Raw genomic sequence first — 22,345 nt, forward strand, 5'->3', positions numbered from 1 at the left:
ACAAGTCCAACAGTAAAATAAGATGTACTTGGAAGGTTTCTCTCCATTGGAGAAAATTGCTTACATAATAATTCATCAATCATGATAATTAGTTACAAGTTTCTCTTAGCCGATGTCTCACCTAAAATGTATGAATTTTATTTAATCTACTTAAATAGGGCATTTTTATTTGAAAAGCTATATACACTCACAACATGGAGTAAAGTTCAAGTAAGGTTATTTCAAATTTCTAACAATCAAAAATTGCATTGATGTTTTATCTAAATAAATCTTAGTCTGTTATACTGGAATTTGCATGTAGCCATAATTAGTCAAATTGTCTCTGAATTCGGTAATAATTTATTTTGTCAAGTGTAAATTCTTTGATATTATTTTTCAAATTTACTCATTATTAGCAATATTCAAGTATTATCAGAGTATTATACATATTTCCACAAAACACCTAGTACGTATTTTGTCCATAATAAAAGACAAATTGGAATTAAGTTCCTGGGAATATATAAAAACAATTTTATAATACTTATATGCAATTTATACAGTATTATAACTGCATATTTCTTAAAATTCTGTTTTTCAGTAACTCACCTTAATTTAATAAAACTAATACCAAATTGTGCTGGAAGGCCTTCTTAGGAATGATATAGTTGTAGTTTTATTAAATTCATCCCTTTAATACAAATATATATCACTTAAATATAAATTGTATTAAATTGGGCAAAATTTTTTAACAAAAATGTAACTGCAATATTTTCTAGTTAGCAGAAGTAGAATTTATTGCATGACAACAATCCAGAGCCTGTGACCAGAACATTAAAAAGAGCAGGCAACCAAGGCAGACCATCACTGCTACCAGCTCACCTTCTAAGGATGATTTGGCACATTTCTCAGCCTGTATCCCTATGGAGTGGGTCTAGAAGGCTGTAAAATATTATGTCTTTTATACAGTGTTCAGCTAAATGGTTCAGAAATGAAGTAAAGACAAAGTAATAAAAGTAGAATGCTTGTCTTTAAAAGGCAGTTCTTAGTAATGCTTCCCTTTGGCAATTTTTAGGTTTTTACTTTAAATTTAAGTTAAGTGTATAAAGACATAATTTTGTGTATAGTAGGTAGCACATGAGAGTTTTCTTTGCAGTCAAATCTCCTTGGAGAATTTAGAGAATCTTCTTCAGTCAATTGCAATTCTTATGTTCCACATGGTTACAACATTTTTATTTCATTAACACCTAATTTACAAGCACAAACCATTCTAAATGTATCAGAACAGATGTAGGAAATAATTATAATTTAGATTGAAATCTTCATCTCCTAGTCACATATTTTTAACCCATCTATCTTAAGAAAAATAAAGGATTATAAAAAGATTAAAAGTCATCCAATTAAAATAAAGAGGTGCCAAAATTTAAGTTATTCTTTTCTTTCAATTTACCTGTTACTGCACAGATGTGCCATTCCCACTGCATTGAGCTGTGTGGTTAATAACGGGACATGTGCTGCATTGATATGACAATCTGCACCAATTTGAACACAGTTTTCCATGGAGTCTCCCTCTACAGCCCTTGGACATTTAGTTTAATGCTTTGAGAGCTCTTTGAAATTTCTGTTCTATTTTCCAGAGAGAAATCAATCATTTTATTTAGTTGACTTGTATAAAAATAAATATAAAAAGAAAATAATCTTTCATTATACAAACACTAAAATAATTTAATGTTTGCTATCATTTACCAAATCCAGTCTACTTGGTCAAAATAATAACAAAGCCTCACCTCCTACCCATGAACAGGCTTCGTTGCTTAACTACATGGAATAACCATTTGTTTTGGCCTTAAATAGACACAGACCCTTGATTTAGATGGACTCAACTGATCCTCACTCAGCATCAACTTTTAGCTCCATGTAAGTCAGTAGGTTTTTGTTCCCATTGGCCTCATAAACAAATCTGAATGACAGGAGTGTATTCTCAGTCATAATATCTAATAAAGATGTTTGCCTGGTACTATCATCTCATTTTCAATCAATCCATCCATATTTTGATTTATGGTAGCTTATATTTACTCTACTTCCTACTGATATTCTTGGCTTACTAAGCAACTGGCAAATTGAGGCCACTGAAATGCCACTTTGCATTCTTCTCTTCCTATTGTCTGCATGAGCTTTGATAGAATTATCCTTATGAGATATTGAATATTAAGCAAGTACATAATAAAATTTACAGTATTTTGCAATAAAAATTCAACTTTGATTTTTCTTCATTAGGGTATTAGTTTGTTTTCATACTGCTATAAAGAACTGCCTAAGACAGGGTAATTTATAAAGAAAAGAGGTTTACTTGACTCACAGTTCAGCATGGCTAGGGAGGCCTCAAACTCATATTTACGGCAGCAGGCAAAGAGGAAGCAGGACACCCTTCACACAAAGCGGCAGGAACGAGAATGAACACAGGAGAAACTACTCAACACTTATAAAGCCATCAGATCTCGTGAGAACTCACTCACTATCAAGAGAACAGCACGGAGGAACCGCCCCCATGATTCAATTTCTTCCACTTGGTGTCTCCCTTGACAGGTGAAGATTATTACAATTCAAGATGAGATTTAGGTGGGACACAAAGCCTAATCATATCCATTAGCATATACTCATTAGGTGTCTGAAAATGGGGCAGATGAAGAAAAAACAAACTATCATTTATTTAAAATCTTAGTCTTTTATAATTTCAGGTGATGCCAAAGACATTTTTGAAGAGGAGATATATTGAATTGTCTTAGAAAACTTCTCATTAGTAGCAGACAAACTCCCCTCATGATTCAAATTTTGAACAGGCCAACTTTCTCAGAAGTCCTTTTAATGTGGGATAGGTAGCGCTGAACAAATGGAAACAGAAAACATGAAAACGTCCTTACCTTAAGGGAAATTATTGCAAATCTTACCCCTACACTTCATATATCTGTAACATAAAAAGAAAGACACCCCAAAGTTATTTACATAATGTAAAACAACATATTCTTCAAGTAAGTAAAAACCAATACATTGCACTCTCTTCTCAGCAATCGGGTGAATTTCTAGTAGAGAAAACAGTAGGAAGATAATATCACAGATTTGTTTCATTGAATAAGAATAAAGAATAATAACTAGATGATAATAACTAGGGTATTCATGAGACAAAAACATGCAACAGAAACATCTGAGCCTCTGAGTTTCAGATTGTGGAAGGGCAGTCTTCAGAGTACAAAGTAATTTTCTTACCATTAAGATCAACTTGAATTTCCATATAGTCATACCACATAATGCAGTCAGCATTGTTTCTTTATTTTAAATTATATTTCTAGATATGTTGTAATGCTAATGTAAAAAATGTAAGATATTCTGTAGCACTCAGCTACTAAGTTTCAGTTGATTATGATATAGTAGTAAAACAATATGACTACATAAAATTTTGTCATTTACAAATCATTATGATTTGATTCTTAACAAAACCCAGTGAGAGGTATGAGCATTTAAACAAACAGTTTGGCAAAAAAAAATACAAAGGACAGAAATCCCTGAGAGAAGCAAATAAGGTAAGCTCTAAGACTTCCTCAGCTGGAGAAAGTTACTAGGGTGTGGTGCAGGGGAAAAAAAAAAAAAATCAATCAGATGCAGTGGTCTCCCTGAGTTGAGCAGACAAAGTTGGAAATTAGAGGAAGCCAAGATGCCTAGAATTTGCAGGGCATACTGCCAGAGAAAGAGGAGAGATGTGCAAAGCCAGAACTCCAGAAATCTTCAGAAGGTCCCCTTTCGGCACACAGCTGATTATTAATCATGCATGCCTGTGAAGAAATTACCCATCTCCAGAAAAAGAAAACACCTGAAAGAACAGTTGCCGATGTTTAAGCATGATTGAGGAAAGTGTCTGTTCCTACCAACCAGGATAGAAAACCTCATATTTCAAGGATTGTCAGAATGCAAAGAAGGATTTTGTCTCAGTAGGAAAGAAAATTTGTGCTTAAAAGCAAAAGGACCAAGTTGTTTCCAACTAACTTAGCAATGTCTTGAAGAAAGCTTGAGAATTTTTGTAGGGATATAAAAATATCCTAGCAATAAATTTGTTCAAGATCTTGACCAAATATGAGTGATTAAATGCATTCAATATTTCTTCCATTTAATTAGGAAGAAAGAAAAAGCAAAAAAGATAGAATTGAGTCCCAATTCTATTTTGTAATTCAGCAATATCCTACTGATTTGTAAAATTCCAACACACTAAGAAACCTAATCTTTTAAAAAAATTAGACTATTACATCACTGCTTGGAAAAATGCATCCTGTTTTTACCTAGTGCTAGTACTTTTTCTTCTTTAAATTTTGTTTTGTGTGGTTTAAATAGTGCAAAGACGTTACCATAAATTATATGATTTTAAATTTTATTAACCATTTGTTTAGGAACTTATTAACTTTTATAAAATATTAGAAACTTTTCTCCCTGTATGATATATGGTGCATACATTGCAAAATAAAGTTGTGAGGAAAAGATTGCAAAAAATATGCACTTAAGGACTTAGAATTTCCAGGGACCTTTACTAGGAATTACAAATTTAGTATTTACATAATTCTCACAGTAGATTTCAAATCTATGATACCAGCAGGGTTCAAGGGATTCACCACAAATGGCTTTTAGTTAGTTCTGTGACTAATACTACAGATTAATAATAGTTACTGTCCTGTTCTCTGTGGTTCAGGTACTGTATTTTTTTGGAACTAGATCAAATAACTGTGTCTCCATTACACAGAACAGAGTACAACATGATGATAAATAATCTATGACTCAAAAAAGCAGACAAAAGGGAAATTAGAAAACATTTTGAATTAAGGAAAAATAAAACCACAATATATCAAAATTTGTGTGATGCAACCAAAGCTTCTCTTAGGAGAAAATTCATAACATTAAATGATTGCAGAAAATAAGAGAGGTTTCAAATCAATTATCTATGCTTCCACCTTAAGAATTTAAAAAAAAAACAGAAAGCTCATCTCAAACCGCCAAATGGGAATAAAATACAGAAATTTATAAAACTCAAAACCAGGAAACCACAGAGGAAAATCAATGAAACCAAAGCTATTTCTTTAAAAACATCAATTATGTTAATATACCTCAAATCAGATAGATCAGAAATATATTTTCACATAAATCGTTCACTGATTTTCAGTAAAGATGCCAAGGCTATTCAGTAAAGAAATAATACATTTTTTAAAGTTTTATTTTATCTCTAATTGACACATACATATTTAATACATGTATATGTTACATAATCATCAAATCAGGATAATTTCTGTGTAGTGGGAGCAATCCAAAATTCTCTATTATAGTTATTTTGAAATATATAATACAATTTGGTTAACTGTAGTCACCCTCCTGTACAGTGGAATACCAGACCTTATTTCTCCTATCTATTATTTTCTACTGTTGACCGGTTTCTTCCTATCCCTTATTCTGCAGACTTCCCTCCCACCCTCCCTCCCACCCCCCGCCAGCTTCTAGTAACCACTATTCACTCTGTACTTAAATGAGATCAGCTTTTCTAGTTTCCAGAGATGAGTGAGATCATATGATATTTGTCCTTCTGTGCCTAGCTCATTTAACATTTGTAAAGAAATTGAAAATACTACCAACAAAACTTAATCTATACCTCATATTACATACAAAAATTAACTCAAAATATACTATAGAACTTAAGCTTAAAAGGACAAATTTCTAAAAGAAAACATATAAGGTAATTTTTGTGACCATGAGTTAAGTGAAGATTTCTTAGGCACTGCTCCACAAGTACTATCTTCTGAAAGCGGCACAGTTAAAGGGTAAGGAAACAGATCAGTGGCTTTCCAAGAAAACAGACATATCATCAGATTCATTGGTTTCCAAGGTAAAGGTTAGAGGAAGGGTTTTACTACAAAGAACTATTTCATATGATTTTGTTGGTGGTTACAAACCACATGCATTTGTCAACATCATAAGATTGTATATTAAATGTGGTGAATTTTGATGAGTGTAAATTTTAGCTTAAAAGAATTTTTAAATTCTGTATATTAAAACCAAATAAATAAAACTTATTACTAAAAATACACTGTTTACAAAAGTGCCAAAAATATGAAATACCAGGAATAAATTAGAAATTAAAGAAGGTATTTGCCCAAGAAAAAGAAAACAAATCCCCACAAAGACTGAAATAATAAGTGTTCATAGAAACTTTTTTCATAGTTGTCCAAATCTGGGAAACAACCCAATACACTAAAAGTATAAAATAACATACCCTGAAACAGATTCATACATACATAGATGCTTTGCTATGAGAAAGTAACATAGCAGAGCATGTTTTCAATTAATAGTGCAAGGACAATTGGTTATCTGAAAGAGGAAAGGAAGAAAAAACCATTTGGCCCCTACTGTATACAAAAGTAAATTCCAGATTATTTAAATACTAAAATGTGAAAATGTTTTTCTAAATGATAACAGGAAATTATTTTCATCATCTCAAGGTAGTCAAACCTCTAAAACAGGACCCAAAAAGCTCGAACCCAAGAAAGAATGATAAAATTAACTACAGGAAAATAAAGAACTTACATTCACCAAAGGGTATCATTTAAAATGTAAAAAGTAAGCTGCATTGTGGTAAAAGGTATTTGCAATACTGATGCGATGGCAAATTCTATGCGTCAGCCCGACTGGGCTAAGGGATGCCTTGATTGCTGGTAACATTATTTCTGGGTGTGTCTGATGGTGTTTCCAGAAGAGATTAATGTTTAATTCAGTAGACTTAGTAAAAAAGGCCAGCCTCACAGACGAAAGAGGGCATCATTCAATCCCTTGAGAGCCCTGTTAGGGGAAAAAAATAAAAGAGAGAGAAAAACAAATTCTCTCTTTTTAAACTGGGCATAAATCTTCTGCTCTCAAACAAAGGAGATCCTGGTTGTCGGACTTCCAACCTCTCAAGGACAACATTACATCACCAGCTTTCTTGGTTTTCCAACCTGCAGATGGCATATTCTGCATACTTCCAGCCTCTACGATTGTGTCAGACAATTTCCATAACAAATCTCCTCTAATATATCTTTATTAATCCTACTGATTCTAATTCTCTGGACAATCCTAACTAATGCAACATATAATTTCTAATGGCTAATATCCAGAATATGCAGAATATACAACTAACTCGTACATATCCATAAGAAAATGAACTGCTTCCCCTTCACAAATGGCCAAGAGAACTATTAACAAAAAAAAATATTCAGATGGGCAATAAACATGCAAAAATTGATTGAACTTTGTAAACTATCAGAGGTATGCAAGGTAAAACACTACTATTATTAATACTCTAACACTCAGAATTTTTTCTTAGCATAACATCCCAGAAAGACCAAAATTTAAAAGACAATTATGCCAACAATCTGAAACAAAAGAATCTTTATATGGTGATAGATTAAAAACTAGCACAGCCGTTTTAGAAATAGGTTGATATCAGTTGTAAAGTTTGAAGATAATAGATGTATCTTCTGATTCAGAAACTTCACTGCTGCTGAACAGTAATGTTTGCATATCTATATCCAAAAATATTTGCAAAAATATGTAAGTGCTCAAAACAGGAAAAAAAAAAAAAACAAATGTCCATCAATAGGGGACTGTTAACACATTTTAAAATTCTTTAAAAGTATAGAATTTTTTAAAAAATCATTCAAAATAACATTACATATCAATCAAATGGAACAAACCACACCTATACAAATAAAACATGGGTAAATTACACAAACATAATTTTGAGCAAAACAAAGTAGATATCAACTCTATACTTTCATTTATATAGTGCAAAAAATAGAGTAAGAACTAACTTATCATATGTATGGATGCAAATTTAGTTGGTATAATATAAAGAAAAGTAAGAAAATAATTACCATTAATATCAAAATATCAGTTACTGTTGATTGAGAAAAAACAGGTCATGATCAGGAGGGAGCACAAAGAGAAATTCTGTGGTGTTCCCAAGGGTCGCGTTTATTAACTTCATTGGCAGTTACAAATTGTCTACTTTGTAATAAGTTATTGAATTATACATTTTTACTAATTGTCCTTTTTTGTGTTTTACAATAAACAACTTAGAAGTGAACCATGGATAAATGAATGAATGTATGAATGAATGAATGGTTAAATGATACTCCACCATTGCCTCAAATGTTTAACATGGTAAAAAGAAACTCAATCAATCATGGACAGTCACAGTCAGATGTGGGGAGTACAATATGGGGATTGATTATTAATAATTGAGACATGCATGGTAGAAAAGCACTAAAAGTAAAAGCAATTCAAATCAATTCCCATATTGGACTGCAAATTCTGTCAATGACACTATACCTTGCTTCCAATTCCAGCTTGAAATATATGACCCATACGTTGTTGAAGCAGAAAAAAATGATAGATTTCAGAATCCGTAAGATCAAGATTTAAGTCCTAGCCTTTCCTGTTATTAGCTGTGTGGCTGCAAGCAAATAACCTAATTGACTGCCACCTCTAGATTTGCATCTGGTTAATGAAGATGGATACTATAATTTTACTCTTAGAATTCGATGGAATGACATACATAGAAATGATCCTACAGAATAATTTTTAAATGTTGATTTTTTTACCCTCTGGTTGCAAACCCTACATACAATTAGTTCTTTCCAATGTCAATTGGCTTTTTGTAATATTTTTGAGATAGAGAAAAAAAGCCCTGCCATCCAGGAGCTGATGAGGACACTGTTAGTTAGGCCGGGCGGTTTCTTGTTTAAACATCAAGCAAGGCACTCTGTGACCATGATGAATCAAGGAAAATAATCAATCAACCAATCAACTAAGAAAAACTCCATAAATGCATATCTGAACCCAGGCAAAAAGTAGAATATTTTTTGAACAAAAAAGACCTAACATCACCCTATCCTTGCCAATATTAGTGATTAGTGCTTATGTGCCAATTTCAGCTCCAGGATTGCTTCATGCCTCCTGCTTTCTAAATTAGCATTATTAGAATAACCAAATCATAAAACTCTTTCCACATCCTTGAACCTTCCCTCAAGTCACCCACAAGCTTCTATCCTATCCTGAGACTCTTCTAACTCCTTTTTTTTTTTTTTTTTCAAAGAGACTCCATTATTCCCCTCTGTGTGCAATCTTCCTCTTTGCAACAAGTCAATAAACCCAACTTTGACTTCAGATGTGCTCTTAGTTGGCTTTGGCTTGGGAGCACTGGCATCACTCACATTTGGCCTCTCTTTTGGAATCCATCTGTCACTCTCTTACATGTGAGATCTGTTTTCCCTCATGTGTAAACTATTTTGGCAACTTAATTGGGCTTTCTACCATTGCCTTTCCTACCTCCAACCATATTAAAGACTGCTGAATATTTATTAATCCAAAAAAACTCTTCCTAAAAAAATACTATTTATCAGACATCTAACTTTACACATCCATTTTAATATTTAGTGAGTGAAAGACTGTCAGTAGCCGTTATCTCAAGAGACAAGATACATCCTTTGTGCTGGTGAACCAATTGTAAGCTGTGAAATATCTGGGTGTTCACAGATAAGGTGCCAAAAGCAAAACTGTAAGTGGAAAAGCAATTTTCTTTTATGCCTCATATCATAGTGTGTCAAAATTCTCTAATTCCTTTGTTTTGTTGTAAATGAAGAAGGGTTAGGTTGTGAGTAAAAACACTGTTTTGATAGCTCCAATCTCTGGAATAACCCCCATAGGAATTAGCAGAAAGCAGATCTCATCAGAGCAATGTTTAGAAAATAGAAGTTTGTACTTTGTCATTCTATTTCACATTTTCAACTAGACCTGCAATGAGAATAGTAGCTTCCTAGCTTCCTTTTTTGTTTAATTCAATAGATATTTTTCATTTGCGCTTTTTAAAAAGTATTTTTAAAATTGTATTTTACATAACATGACACATAAATTGCACACTGTGGAAAGAATTGTCTGCCTTCCTGAATGAAACCGTTTTAATCTCAAGAGTTTTATTATCTGTTAAAATCTATTTAAATATAGGCATTCAATTTTACATTACTTGACATTTATGGGGAAGCTATTTTACAGCAGCAGGTTTCTGAATAGACAAGATCACAACACATATTCATGATTATATGACATGCTAGATTGAAAAATATGGGGAAAGTGATCTAAATGTTCTGGGCAGTTCACATATATGAATATATCTAATAAAACTCTGGATCAGAGGTCTGGTAATACCTTATATTTGTTTGAAAACTACAAATATGACATATATAAGAATACTCTATTTACCATATTGCAATATTGATAGAAGCTATTTTGTTTTAAATATTAGCTGAATTATTTAATATCAAAACTGGGGAATACAGACATCCATTTACAAATTAAATCTTTAGTTAGTATTTAAGGCTGTACCTTTTAAAGAAAATAACAGAAATTTAGCTAGTTGAACTGGCTAACAAGAGTGAATTCTATCTTTAACTGTGTACTATGATCTATCCGTGGGTTAGAAGGTATCTCAGCTTTTACTTCAGTGAGAGAAAAACACAATCTTGGGCACAGTTTCAGATTTGGAAAGAGGTGACTGCCAGCCTTAATTCGGGTTAAAAGAAACCGGGAAACTGAGTTTCTACAATTAAGATTTTCTACAACTGACCTCATGCGTCTGATGTGTGACAATTCAAACTGGGATTTTTATGAACAAGCTAAGAAACAAATTGCCACAAGATTTTAAATTACACAGAAGAATCTGCATGAAACTTCTATCCATCAAATGGCCACTGAAAAATGAGGTAATTACCTAAAATAATTTGCATGTTAAGAGCTAATACAATATTACAAAGTAAAGTCCAGTTGTGAAAGCAATGCATAATTTCCTGATTAATGTCTCATGCACAATATTCTTCTACACTCTGTCAGAGCCCAAATAACAATATGGCCAATCAATCAAATTAAAAAAAAAAGATAATTCAGATATGAAATGAGTTCAGCGCTAATAAATCATGATTTGAACCCAGTGAATTTTAGAGTTATGACAACTAATCACAGTATATTGTATTTTTAAGGTAATACATTTAGATTTTAATTGGTATAATTATAGATTTTCAGTGATTCAAGATTAGTGTGTGAAGGCAAAAAAATCAATTTTTAGTTTGTAAAATGTCATCTATTAAGTTATTGAAGAAAACCTCATATTAAAATATCAAGTCTGTAACACACAGCACTGCCAAAAGTTACAATTTGAGCGATATTTAGGCAGGAAGTCTAAGAATGCCAGTGGAGTAATATGGCCAAATTTCCTACAGCGAGATTATGAAACATTTTCCTTCTCAGTGGAAAGTGGAAACATTTCTTCTAGAAGTAGGATTAATTTCCTCTGTCAGTGGAAGGCAGGTGTGGAGATAAAGGAGAAGCAGGTGGGCAGAGCCTGTTAATGGAAACCAGGTCTCTAACAATGAAGCTGTGATCCGAGTCACTTATTAACACATTCAAGATTGACTGTTTACCACTCTTCTGCCATTCTGTTCCTGGGTATTGGGAGACACTCCTTAAAATACTAGGATTATTTGTGGACTGTGTTAAGAGGTGGGAGTTTTTTCTTTGTTGGTGGGAGAGGAAATGGGGAGTGAGGGGAAGTTTTCTTAAAGTGAGGGTACTCTCTGTTGTTACTGGGGATGGGGAATGATGAAAGAAGCCAGAGAAAATGTATTCATGGTTATTTTGACCCAGTCAGAACTTCAACTCTTCTTTTGCTTATGAGGACTTCATATGACCAGTGAAGAAAGCAAGTTTTGAGATGAGCTAAGCTGTTTTATCTGGGTCCTATTGTTTACTGATTATGACCTTGGGAAAGTTACTTAACCTCTTTCATGGCTGGTTTTTAACCTGAAAATCAGAGAAAAGAACATAACACACCCTAATAGATCATAAGACTACCAACCACGACCAATTTAAGTGACTTATTGTTACTACACTAGTGACTAGTACCTAGCTTAGTGAGTGGTACTAGTCAGTGCTGAACAGACAACACAGAATTTATCAGTGTTGTTATTAAATCATTTGTTTAACCTCTTGCGTCCATTCACTCGTATCTAAAATGAAGATATGAGTACCTATCTGATATATTTATTGTGAGAATTAAATGGATTAATAGGCTATACTTTTTTTTTTTTTTTTTTTTTTTTTTGAGACAGAGTCTTACTCTGTCACCCAGGCTGTAGCAGCCTGAGCTCACTGTACCCCTCCACCTCCCAGGTCCAAAGAATTCTCCTGCCTCAGCCTCTCTAGTAGCTGAGGTTAGAGGCACCTGCCACCATGCCCAGCTAATTTTTGTCTTTTTAGTAGAGATGGGGGTTTCACCATGTTGTCCAGGCTGGTCTCGAACTCCTGACCTTGGGTAATCTACCCACCTCAGCTTCCCAAAATGCTGGGATTACAGGAGTGAGCCACCGTGCCCAGACACAGCTACATTTCTTATAACAGTGCCTAATATATAAAAAGTACATAGAATTGTAATACATTAATCGTTGATAGACACATGCCAGCATCGAAATTTAAATTCGAATTAAACAAAATTTAAAATGCCACATGGGCCACATTTGTAGAACTGAGTCTCCACCTGTGACTAGTGTCTCTTGCATTGGCAACCGGATTAGGATATTTCTGTCATCTCAGAAAATTCTATAGGACAATCATAATAGATCTGGCCTTAAAGAAAGACTTGAAAGGAAAAACAGCCATTTGCTCATATCGTTAGCTATGGAGTGGGTGGAGAGGGTGAGGCAAAGAACAGACAGTTTGCAGTAGATGACTGAACTTGTAACGTACATAATTTTACATTGTTTCAGGTTTAGGCAGCTTTTTTTTTAACATTTGCATACAGTTTTAAAGATATATTTTAATGCATAAAATAACAATTAGAACATCTTTAGATCATATGAACTCTGGTTAACAAGGAAAGGATTATTTAAACTACCAATTCAATAGCAACATTTGAGGAAACAACTCCATTTCAAAAAAACTTTAAATGTGCTTTTGAGTGATATGCCAGTGAAACAAAACTTTCAAACATTTTGCAGATTCGTTTGCAAACTATATTCTTGCGACTGTGGTTATTAAGGTTTTTCAAAGGTTGTCAGGCTTTGTAATATTCTCGTAAGTCACTTGTAACTGCTATGCCATTGTCAGCAACTATTTATCTTCCTATTTAATATTTATTTAAAATTAGTATCAATTGTGGAAAGTGCAATTACATCACCAATCTTTGAAGTGATAATGACCTCTAATTTCAAAACTTTCCAGCCATTTTTTAAATTCTCATTTCTTTGGTCCCAAGTGTCTTTAGAATATTTGATATTAATAATTTTTTTTTAGTTTGGGGAATGCAATCTTCCCTTGGTTTTGTTACACAACCCTCTACTTTTTCTTCTTCCTCAGTACTACTTCTTTTCAGTGTATTTCTGGTGTTCTATTCCTCTATCAGTCCTCAATCAGTATTTCCACCTGGGTTTTATTATTTACTTTTTTAATGTTACTTTAAATGCTCTTTTCAGTGTTCCACTCTCTTCTCATGGTTTCAGATATCACCTGTATGCTGATGGTATCACATTCTATATCTCAAGCAAAAATTTTTCATTTGAATTCTAGACTTTAATTTTGTTTTATTTTCTACAGGCACCAGACTCAAACCTAGATTTCGGTAAAATTTAGTTTATCTCCTTTCTGTTGCCCCATTTATACGCGCACACACACACACACACACACACACACAATTTTTCCTTCTTTCTACTACTTCCCATTAATCACGACTTGATAGTCATCTAGATTTATTTATCTCACACTTTTGCTGAATCACAGAAGCAGGCTCCTTCTGCTTCCTACCATATTCTGTATAAACTCACCTCTCTGCAGACCCTATGTCCCTTGCTTGCCTTTCATCTCCAAGAAAATTTCATTCAAATAGGACAATAATTTACTGACTCATCTTACCTGTAGCCAGTTCTACCCCCAAAGTGCTATGAATAGAATTTGTCTTAAATACACATTTCTTTTATATTAGTTAAAATCCTTTCATGATTCACATCATTTACAGTAGCTTGCCAAAACCCTTTTGAATGTGCTTGTGGTCCTTCTTTGTGGCTCCTGCTTCTCATCTCAGTCTATCTGCTGTTTCTCTCTTGTAATGTCCCTGAACCCTGGCCTTATCAAGGAACCTGCTGCTCCCAAAATGGGATATGCTTTCTCAATCCTCCAAAGACCATTCTATATGTTCTTTTGCCTAATTGGAATCTTGTTAATCCTTCTTCTGTTCTTGAAAAAATGTGTAACATTTTAAGACTCAATACGATCATCATATACATATATATTTATACACACACACACACACACACACACATTTTAGACAGAGTCTCACTGTCGTATATTTATGTATATTTAAGACAGAGTCTCATTGTCTTACACACACACACACACACACACACACGATGGAATCTTACTGTCACCCACGCTGGAGTGCAATGACACAATCTTGACTCACTGCCTCACTGCAACCTCTGCCTCCCAGGTTCAAGCAGTTTTCCTACCTCAGCTCCCTGAGTAGCTGGGATTACAGGAGTCCAACATCATGCCTGGCTAATTTTTGTATTTTTAGTAGAGACAGGGTTTCACCATGTTGGCCAGGTTGGTCTCAAACTCCTGACTTCAAGTGATACCCTGCTTCAGCTTCCTAAAGTGATGAGATTACAGGCATGAGCCACCATGCCCGGCCAAAAGCATCTCATTTTTGGTGCATTTTCCTCATACTTCCTTTCACCGTCCTCCTCTATGTAGAACTCAAGTTCTGAATCCTTCCTTAGAAAATGTATTATGTCATAAAAGTAACAAGTCTGTCTGTTCGGAATCACCTGAGGTCGGGAGTTCAAGACCAGCATGGCCATCATAATAAAACCTCACCTCTACGAAAAATACAAAAAATAGTGGGGCATGGTGTTGGGTGCCCGTAATCCAAGCTACTCCAGGCTGGATAATTGCTTGAACCTGGGAGACAGAGACTGCAGTGAGCTGAGATCGTGCCACTGCACTCCAGCATGGTCAATAAGGGTGAAGCTCCATCTCAAAAACAAACCAACCAACCAGCCCCCCAAAACCAAGATCCTCATTTTCCCTACCAAAATGTGTTCTACAATCAAGACAATTGCAATTCTACTGTCCCAACTATTTAAGGTCTCAAAGCTTCATCACTCTTAATTTTTTTTTAGGAAATCTATAAATATCATCACTGCCTCAGAATACATCCAAAAATCTGACCATCAGCCATGATTGCCATCGTTAAAACCTGATTCAACCCATCATCCAATCTCACTTTAATTTCTGTAGTAACATCCAAAGTGGTCTCCTTGCTTCTACTCCCCATTCCTGATCACCTTTGACCTAGTCCCAATACAGTAGTCAAAATGATTCTATTAAAACTAAGTCAGATCATCTAGCTCTTATGCCCACAGCCTGCAAGGCTTTTCAAATCACAGAGCAAAAACCTGCATCCTTACATTGGCCTATAAGATCTTTAAATATCTGCCCCCCTGTCACATATTTAACCTTGTCTTCTACTTTTCTTTTCTCTTGCTCATTCCTTTCTAGCTTTCTGGCCTCTTCGGTGTTCTTTGAATGAACCAGGAATACACTGAATTCTGGGTGTCTGTACTTTCGGTTCTCTCTGCCTAAGAAACACATCTTTGAGACACCGACATGACCTAACTCCTTCACCTCTCTCACTTCCGTCAGTTGACCACAACATTTAAAATAGAAACCACTTTCACACTTCCTGGCCACCATTGGTATTTTATTTTTCCTCATAGCTATCATCTAACATACTGCATAATTATTATGTATTAATGTATATTTAATTATTATATATTAATGTTTATTTATTGTTTTCCTAATCCCTATGGAAAGGTAAATCTACAGGAGAGGAATGTTTACATTTCATCAATGGTGTATCCTTCATACCTAGAAGGTGGCTGACACACAGTTGTCAATAAGTATTTGCTAAATAAATGAATGAATCTAACTAATAAGTGATTTGAGACATGTAGACAGTGAAGAAATTGAAAACATGTAAGACTAGAATATGGAAAAAGATATAAGTACATATCTAAAAAAGAAGTAAATACTTTGCTAAGTAAACTATAACAGATAAAGAAACATCAATGGTTGGTCCAATAAGGCTTATAAAATATTGATAAAATAGCCATTTCTATTTCTAATAAAGTGGATATTTGCTGAAAGATAATTAAACAGTTTATACTTTTTACAGTCTTAGAAATATTATTGTAAAGGGCCGGGTGCGGTGGCTCACGCCTGTAATCCCAGCACTTTGGGAGGCCGAGGCGGGTGGATCACGAGGTCGAGAGATCGAGACCATCCTGGTCAACATGGTGAAACCCCGTCTCTACTAAAAATACAAAAAATTAGCTGGGCATGGTGGCGCACGCCTGTAATTCCAGCTACTCAGGAGGCTGAGGCAGGAGAATTGCCTGAGCCCAGGAGGCAGAGGTTACGGTGAGCCGAGATCGCGCCATTGCACTCCAGCCTGGGTAACAAGAGCGGAACTCCGCCTCAAAAAAAAAAAAAAAAAAAAAGAAATATTATTGTATAAGAGTGGAAATAGAGCAGACAATATTTCCATAATTTATTTTACCATATATATACTATTTTTGCTGTCCTTGTGAAATTAGGACTTCATGGAATGACTTTTGGGAAGTGCTGGGAGAAAGGGATAGTTTATCTGAGCTACAATTCTCTTTCAGTATGGTGTGATATAAATTGCTGTGATAAGTAAGCCTGGAGAACTAGAAGCCAGTGTGGTAATCCTTAATGTTGAGCAGTCATTTGTTGCCATCATAGAGTTGGAGAGAGTCAAGGGCTCTGTGGATGACAATCAGTAACTAATAATAAAATGCAATCATATTGCATAAAAGTTAAGACTTTTAAATTTTAATGAAAATATATAGTGGACATATATAATACATAGTGAATATGTAATCCTTTTCTTCGTCTTTCATTAAAAAAGAGAGAAGAATAATGGCACCCTTAACTCCACAGAAATACATTTAGACTTATATTTTTCTAATGTTTTTTATCCTAGAGGTCATGAGAAATCTAAGAAATACGATGATCCCATGAAAATTACGGAAAGACTGTAGCATGGCTAAGGATTGGGAATCAGAATATTTCTCTAAATGTTTGGATTCATCCATTAAAAGCAGAGACATGAGTAGTAAATTATTATTATCCACAGATCCAAATCTACAGGGAAGAAATTGGAGTTTAAGAATACAGTTCTACAGTTCTACATCAGGAGTCATTGTCAAAGTCATGATTAATGCATAACCTTCTGATATCTAATAATTTGGTTCATTATCACCTTTAGTTGATTTATTTGTCTACTATCAGTTACAATTAGGAACATGCCAGGCATGTATACTCACATTTAAATGCGTTTATAAAAAGACAGGTAAAATTATGCTGGTTATATGAATTGCAAATTAGCATATCTCTGTGTCAGAAAGGTCAGAGTTATGGTTATACAGTTTTCTCTTTGCCCTCAAAATTTAAATTTTAACAAAGATTAAAAGGCGTCTTTCTAGAATTTAGAAAAAAATGACTAAAAATTAATTTTCTTATAAGTATGTATATGTTTGCCTACTTGCTCACATTCATCATAGCAAGATACATTAGATTTACTAATTATTAACATTTCTGAAAATCAGTGTTTCTCATATTCTATATGAAACATAAAGAGAATAGGAATTATGTGCTAACTGTATAATCAATAAAACAGTGTTTGTTATTTAAAAAGACTTTAAATTTTCTTCTTGAAATATGCTTCAAAATGCATAAAATTGTTTAAAATGAAATTCACACTTTTATTTTTTATTAAATAGTATGACCTAGTTAATAATAATTATTTGATGTATTGATTAGTTTTTATTCTATTGTGAGAAATTTCCTGGAAATATTTTTTACTCAAGATTCTACTTATTTATGTGTAGTGTGCAGGATTTCAACAATGTAGGTCTATAATTTGTTTCAATGTAGCTATTTGATAACACATTTTTTTTCTAGACAGAAACCAAAACCCATAAGTATCTGGGCTTCAAAGTGAATTTCTGTAGTGATGAGAAGGGGTACATAATAAGATAAATGGTATCCAGAATTAATGATTCTAGGCTCCCTTTTACATCAAAAATATGCTACTAGGAGTACTGTGTGTTTAATCCTCAAAACAGTCTGATAATAGTAAAAACAATTACAAAAGCAGTAAGTACTTATACAGAAATTACTATAGACACAGTTTGAAAGACTTTCTGAATATCATGTTATTTAAACCTCACAACAATATCTTTAAAGAAGGTACTACAATACTTTTTGTTTGTCAGAGAAGGAAATTTTTTCATGGAGTTTAAGAAATTTCCTTAAACTCACACAGCTAGGAAATGACACAGCTACGAATTGGAGGTACCAGGATTTGAACCCAAGAAATTCAATTCCAGATTCCATCATCTTCACCAATCGATTGCACTATTTCTGTAGATAGTTGCTTTCATTCTCTTTTTACAAATGAGAAAACAGAGGGTCAGAATTATTAAGTTGCAAGTAGGAATTTGAACTGATGTTCTTTGACTTAAATTCTACAATATTGTCTGCTAGCACTACAGTGCACCATTTTCTGCTCAGCTGGGCAATCTATCTCTTAGTATTTTTTATGTTTTTTTTTTAAATCATGAAAAGTTTTGAGTTCTAGAATATAATGAATCAGGGTAGAAATTGATCAAAATATGTGTACCCCAGGTGAATGAAGTTAGTATTGGTTTCACAGCTCAGTTTCTTTTCAAAGTGGATAGGGATGGTGAGGAGAGCTAATATTTACCTAAAATGTACTGTACATTGAATCTGTAGTAATAGTATCATTTATAATTCAGTTTAATCCTTAAAACTACCCCATGAGACAATAATATTATCATTATTTTGCTGATGAGGATAAGGACACTCTGCAACATAAGAAATTCAATGTTAGAAGAGACTACTATTTGGCCTATTTCATGTTAAAGATATTCCTACACACAAAATTCTAATACTGCCCAATGAAAGCACAATGGAGTTTCAAGCATATTGGCACATGCAAATATTTGCTGAGGCACTAAGAATTGCAGGGTGTTAGGTAAATTTAATATTAAAAATCACCACAAGCACTTTCATGCCATAAAAATTGATATCTTCTTTTAAATTCAATTTGATTAAAATAAGAATTTTTCCATATTATGGTACTGATTTCATAAATGGAAAGATGTAGTATGATATCTGCTATCCTACAGTGATGAAATTTGAACACAAGCTTATAATTTCCTAATTCATTATTATTTCCTGTTTGAGTTGGGGTAAGAAAAATATGTGAATACATCAGAAATAATCCCATTATACATATTATTATTGATATAAAGTCCTGGTAGAAGAGACTATTATGCAATTTGGCCAATGAATCTCATGGGATTATTTAGTTATGTGCAATAGTTTAAGTGTTGTATGTCAAGTTACTTAAATAATGGATATGTTTTTCTTACCGAAGCAAAGATAAAGGTAAGAACCAATATTTATTTTTTCCTAAATACTCCAAACAATGTAATTTTTTAATCTAAAAAGAAGAATTAGTAAAAACAAACAAAAACAGAAGAGTAAGTTTAAGAAGTGGGTATTACCATCATTTTCTCTCAACTCCATTTCTCATGCTTAATCACTAGTTTATATCATTTCAGAATACTTTTATGTTGTGCATATATTTTATATAGTTCTGCAGTATATTTATATATAGAAATGTACTACACACATTTTCCATCAAAATAGGATTATACTATAAATTGTTTTATAATTTGTTTTTATTTACACAAGATTCTAACACAGGTATACATTGAATATGCTCATTATTCTTGACACTTCTGTGGTCTTTTATTATTCTTTTATGGACTTTATTTATTCTTAAAAATAATGCAGAGATAAGTATCCTTTACATATATTTGCATGGTTGGAAGATTATTTCTAGAGATTGCTAAAAAATTGTATTGCAATTTAAAAACTAACCACAACACCTCACTTTCAAAATCAAGATAGGCTTCAAGAAAAAAAGCTGTGGACCTCTCTAGAGAGATTGTTCACTTGTTCATGTTTGTAACCCTGACAAGTTTAATCATTCTGTGCCTTAGTTTCTTTATCAGCAAAATAGGGATCATGATAATACCTACATCATAGGGTTGTAGGGAAGATTACATTATTGGAACAGTACTTCTACTTAATTAAGGCTCAAGAAATGTCACCTATAAACTAAAATTAGCTTTATCTAGCATATATGTGTAATGTAAATTGGCAAGCTTCCCTTTTTTTAAAAAAAAGCAAGAAAATAGTGCTGATTGGTGATTTGAAATGCCAACTTTATGACAAACAATACTGACAAATCTTTCCAATCATACAAATAAATGTATGCTTCTTAACCATACATTTCTGTTTCACTGATCTACGTGTATGTTCCTATGCCATGACTGTACCATAAAACTTTTGCCTGTTAAGGACAGTTAATATATGAAAATGAAATGTACCCATTACTATGTCAAGGAAGCTAAGTAATAATCACATGCAGTTTGACAATCTTGTAATGACACTTTAGGGTGAGTAACTTAGCACTCGGAATTACAAAATTAAGAGTAAATTGCAAACATGTCTATCTGCATATCTCATTTCCTTCCACATCAATGATTGGAATAACTTAGAAAACAAAAAGCTATATTTGAGGCACTTATTACCATATTTTCTAAAGCTGCTTCTTTTTTTTTTAAATCATATATATGTCAGTGGAGAGCATATGTGTGTGTGTGGGCATGGTGCCTTAGGTAACTTCTTTTCATTTCTACATTTATTTTTTATTGTTTTACCTTTTAGCTTCAACACAAAGAAATAACTTATTTTCAAAACTAGTAAATAAAAAAATTACCACCATTTTTCTTTAGGTATAAATTTGTTTTATTCAAGCCTTTTTTGAAATACCCACATTAAATTTAGATTCACTTGTTCAGTCATCGTTCTGGGACATACAATCAATGCTCTAACACCTAATTAGACCTATATAGAAATAAATATGCACATTCATGAAGGAAATAGACCCATTGAGAGAGGAGGGTTCCCTTGACCGCTTTGCAGGACTTGTGACAGGGTGTGGCTAACTTACAGGACCCCAGCACTCAAACCCCTTGCAGAAGGGGGAGCACAGAACTTGGATGAGCGGGTGCCAGGCCCAGGGTGAGTGCTTCTGGGCTCCAACCCCTCAGCAGCATCTAGGGTTGTGTGACAATTAATGCTCTTTTAGCAGTTGCCATCCATGGATGTCTCAATGTTACCCAACTCAGTGGAGAGTCTGATTGATAGTCTTTTACATCCTGCCCTGTTGGTACCTGGGTTTTACCTGGCATCCAAGAATAATCAGGTCACACAGACTTGAAGGACTGTGAATGCAGAGATTTTATTGAGTGATGAAGGTGGCTCTTAGCAGGATGGGAAGTTGGAAAGGGGATAGAGTGGGAAGATAATCTTTCCCTGGAGTTTGGGTGTCTCTGGCTGAACTCCTCGCTGACCATTCCCAGCCAAACTCTTCTTGACATTCAGATGTTGCTTCTCTTTTCCCCTGCTCTGCTATGCCACTCTGCTCCTCTGCCAGTGGAGATTGGAGTTATATGGTCAGAGGATAGGGTGTGGAGCAGGCCAAAAAAGTAACATTTCGGCAGGAAAACAGGAATAACTGTTCTCATTTAGGGATGTGGTTTCCAGGCTTGAGGGTGGGACCTTTGCCAGGAACCACCATCTTCTACCCAGTATTTCCCTGCCTCTTATCTGTGTCACCATAATTGGAAACAAACAAATCAGTTTGTTCTAGGTGTTCATTACTTCCCCACTTTTGATAGGAAGAAGCTGGTTCTGCAAGTCAGGGTTATTTCGGAGGTTACTCCTTTCTAACAAGGCCAGTTCTACCAGATAGCATCCACTGTTATATAGTCACATAGAGGTTCCTTGTCTCTCTTTTCCTGTAAAAACAGAATTATGGGAGCAGAGTCCCTCTCTACTGGAAAATTCACTAGAGTTTATTCAGTCCAGCTCTGCCTAGTCTATGAATACCTCTTCTGAGAGGCTAAGAATCATGTGTATTATTCCACTGTTTCTTTGCTTACAGGATTTTGCCAAATGACACTATTTTAATGTTACCTGGGCTGATATTAGTGTTGTTTATATATTGAGGTCTATG

At 34.0% G+C, this 22,345-nt stretch overlaps 1 protein-coding gene across 8 annotated transcripts in view; it reads right to left on the reverse strand.

Moving 5' to 3' along the window:
- The window catches only part of TENM2 (teneurin transmembrane protein 2), a 3,817,113-nt gene that overhangs the window by 3,137,493 nt on the left and 657,275 nt on the right, over window positions 1-22,345 (reverse strand). For 7 of the 8 annotated variants that reach the window (XM_074390351.1, XM_074390352.1, XM_074390358.1 and 4 more), the window contains exon 3: window positions 2,898-2,941. The exons of the other annotated variant lie outside the window; for it this stretch is intronic. The gene's annotated coding sequence lies outside the window, so the exon portion shown is untranslated. The remainder of the gene's footprint in view (window positions 1-2,897; window positions 2,942-22,345) is intronic. 8 annotated transcript variants of the gene reach the window in all.

The sequence above is a fragment of the Saimiri boliviensis genome, chromosome 20, assembly GCF_048565385.1.
Source record: "Saimiri boliviensis isolate mSaiBol1 chromosome 20, mSaiBol1.pri, whole genome shotgun sequence".
Classification (NCBI taxonomy): domain Eukaryota; kingdom Metazoa; phylum Chordata; class Mammalia; order Primates; family Cebidae; genus Saimiri; species Saimiri boliviensis.